This window comes from Medicago truncatula, chromosome 6, assembly GCF_003473485.1.
Source record: "Medicago truncatula cultivar Jemalong A17 chromosome 6, MtrunA17r5.0-ANR, whole genome shotgun sequence".
Classification (NCBI taxonomy): domain Eukaryota; kingdom Viridiplantae; phylum Streptophyta; class Magnoliopsida; order Fabales; family Fabaceae; genus Medicago; species Medicago truncatula.
In genome coordinates this window covers 8,127,006-8,130,928 of record NC_053047.1, presented here as the reverse complement: position 1 = coordinate 8,130,928, position 3,923 = coordinate 8,127,006, and the positions used below count along the sequence as shown (strand labels likewise).

The window sequence follows — 3,923 nt, the reverse complement described above, 5'->3', positions numbered from 1 at the left end:
AAAGAAAAAAAAAATCCTCAAATCACATAGCTTTAAACAAAATAAATTTATAGCTGAACCGTTATAAGTTTAAGAAATCGGATCGGAATTCGGACTGGCGAGGCTTTCGATTTAGGGTTTAACCGGTTGAACCATTATGGAAACGGAAAATAAATAAATTAATATAACTTTATACTTAAAAATTATTCAAACATCAATTACAACAACTGCATTCATCTATAACATCTTAACAACACATGCAATATACCAAAAGTTCAATTTCAACATCAACCCTAACCACATGCAAACTACTTAATTTTTTTTATAAAAATAAATCTAAACAAACTAACATTATGATTACAATGATTAATGCTGGCTTGCAAATCGTGAAAATGTATTTGGTGATAATTGGAACATCCCAGATTGCTTTCAGGATTGCCGACTAACCCCACAAACCAACATGAGTCTTTTCAGCGTGTTTTGTCCTCACTCGTACGCTTAACGGGAAACTTCCCAGCAGGTCACCCATTCCAAAATTGCTCCAAGTCAAGCACGTTTAACTATGGAGTTCTTATGGAATGAGCTACCGAAAAGAAAATGCATCTTGTTGATATAGGTAGTACCAAACAATTCATATAAGTTTTCCTTCAACCATGCAGTCCCATACCTGCACGGCCTCGAGATCCCTCTCATTCCGATGTGATTCAGTTTTTCCTAGAAGCATGCCAGGAGCCGGACCACTCCCCGCCCTCATCTGCGTCGGGCGTTACATGCCCACCAGCTTTCGCTTGGTTCGTCCTCGAACCACATCGTACTGGGAGAGGTCTGCTCTGATACCATTTGTAACATCCCAGACTGCTTTCAGGATTGTCGACTGACCCCACAAACCAACACAAGTCTTTTCAGCGTGTTTTGTCCTCACTCGCATGCTTACCGAGAATCTTCCCGGTAGGTCACCCATCCCAAAATTGCTCCAAGTCAAGCATGCATAACTGTGGAGTTCTTATGGAATGAGCTACCGAAAAGAAGATGCATCTTGTTGATATAGGTAGTACCAAACAATTCTTATAAGTTTTCCTTCAACCATGCAGTCCTATACCTGCACGGCCTCGAGATCCCTCTCATTCCGATGTGATTCAGTTTTTCCTAGAAACATGCCAGGAGTCGGACCACTCCCCGCTCTCATCAGCCTCGGGTGTTACAATAATTGGAGAGAAATTGGAGGAATTTTGAAGAACAATGAAAGTGATATGTTTCTGGTGCTTTTGTTTCTGTATAAAGGACGCATTGGCAGTTAACTGTCGATGGAATCGACGGCAGTAAACTGCCGAAGTTTTCTTCGGTAGTTAACTGCTTCCGGTTCTTTTCCTCAATAGTTAATTGCAGTCAGGGCATTTACGTTTTTTAATGTTGTTTTTAAGCCTTTTTAAAGGTGTCAACATCATTTTTCAATTGAGATTAGTTAGTTTGTTTGTTGAGTGATTTGTTTGACAAGTAATCAGTTTGTTAGTTTGTTTGTGTTGAGTTTGCTTATTGGTTTGAAATAATTTATGTATTATCAATCACTCAATGTAAGTTGTAAGTACAGTGAATAAAATTTTGATTTTCGTATCCTTTACATGCGTCATCTTTCACTTAATAGTTACTCTCTTTAGTCTAATTTCTTGATCCATTTCCTTCCAAATCAATCAAGTTTGAAACGACAAAGTGTTTCGACACGCTCTTCAAATAAAAACACCACTCCATCATAAAACGAAATTTAAAATACTTTTTACCTTAGGTGTCGAGTGAACTTTCCCAATAATTTTTGTTTTTGAAAGGCTTCCCAAAAAATTATTATTGAGTAGATGGAAAATTCATAATATGTATTGAATATTTAATAATTTTCCATTGTAAATATATTTGATTATTTTATTGTATTTTAAAATTAATAAAGCTTTATTTCAAATTATTTATATATTTTTATTTAATTGGTAACCGATTTTCTTATATCTTTAAGGAAAAGCATCTAAGGAAATGCATATAAGTTTCTTGTCATATTAAAATCGTATGAAGGAATGTTAACTTTATTATAAATTTTATTGAACGATAATTGTATGATAGAATGCAAATTGTAGGACAAAAAATGGTGATTGTTTTAAGGAGATTATGCATTTTGTCACAAGATATGGTTTCTTAAATGAGAATTGCATGATATAACATAAATTGTCCCATGTTATGTGGTTGTATCATGAATTTATTAATGGTGTAATCTTTAAACGGACTATGTATGAAATAATCAATATAAAAGAGGAAGAATTTTATGAGTATAAACAGACTATGTATGAAATTGTGAGCGCATTTTTCAGGCAAGAGAGAGAGAAATTTTTTTATGAATATATAATATTTACTTTAAATGGAGAAAACGAGATGGGAAAATACTCTCCCTTTTCCATGTCTTTCCTACTCTCTCTCTCTGTTCCCATATAAACTTAAAAACTTTGTTTATTGATCACTTCCAAATTATCCTATTGTGACTATGTGGGATACATAGTTTCATAAATCAATTTTACAAATTTCTTTAACAAGATTTAAAGTTTTAAAAAATCAAGGAAAAACAAATAGGAAAAACTATAAGAAACAATAAAAATAAACTTGCCCCGGGTCTCACAGTTGGCGGATCCATAATCCTGGATTTAACAATTATATATATTTTTTGTGTAGTGAATATTTTTTTCTATTATATTTTACCATTTTTTTGAGATATAAATGTTATATATTTTTTAAATAAACACATAAAATTCAGTATCTTCCACTTTTTTTTGAAAAATTATAAATTAAAATATATTTGCCACTAGAAATTGAAAACAGAGAAGGAATAAACGAAAATACTTCATTCATTTGAAAATAAATATCATCCTAGTTTTTTTTTTACACAGATTATGAAAAATGTAAATAACTTATAAAATGTCACAATTTTATAAAGAAAATAGTAAATTGAAATATAATGACCTAAAAGTAATGTAGGAGTAATTTAAGGTATAATCGAGAAAATAATAATTAATGTGACATTAAAAAACTTAAAATTATATTTATTTCAATATATTTTTATATTTTAAAACAAATGAAGTAGAGAAAAAGAGAATGTTTCCCATAAATTAAGTAGTAAAAAAGAGAATGTTTCACTAAAAAAGAGAGAATATGTTTTAACATAAAATAAAAAAAAAAGAGGATGAGAGATAGAGAAAATCATGTTATTATAATATTTGAATTAGCGAAAGTTTTATATTTTTATTTTCATTAAGTAATAAGAAAAATCAACAATAACATTGGTAGTTGTAAGTTATGTAATTCACTTGCTTTTAAAACAAAAAGTTTTATAATTCACTTTCATTAAAAAAATATAATTCTTTGATTAAAGAACAATGAGTTTTTTTTTTTTTTGGTTTTCTAAAAGAAGAATACGAGCTTATTAATTCCATATTAGTTTAGCCTTTTGAATTAATAGACACTTTAACCATTACTTAATAAATTATAATAGGGAAAAAAAATCTAAAAACTTAATTAACTAAATTACAACAAATTAACTTAAAAGAAAACAAACAAAGATATAAAAAAAGATAATGAAGAAAAGAATAGTTAAAAGAACTACTTTGTAACCTCAGTTGTTATATTAAATTTTCTCTACTAACTAATCCAACCCCCCACGTAATTAATTTTCGACCACAAAATCTCTACCCCGAAATCCTCGCGTGGAATCCAAAAAGCAACACTTCCCGTTGGATCTCTCAACCACCACACAATGTCATACCCCGACTTTGTCAAATCCACAAGAGAAAAAAAAAAAAGAAGGAAAAAACAGGAAAATAAAAATTGCAAAAGGCGTGGACGGCAGGATTCGAACCTGCGCGGGCAAAGCCCACATGATTTCTAGTCATGCCCGATAACCACTCCGGCACGTCCAC

General features: G+C 31.1%; 1 non-coding gene across 1 annotated transcript; it reads right to left on the bottom strand.

The window, feature by feature from the left end:
• Positions 1–3,841: 3,841 nt before the first annotated feature.
• Positions 3,842–3,923, bottom strand: TRNAS-AGA (transfer RNA serine (anticodon AGA)). The gene has a single exon. It is a non-coding gene; the product is annotated as a tRNA-Ser (tRNA).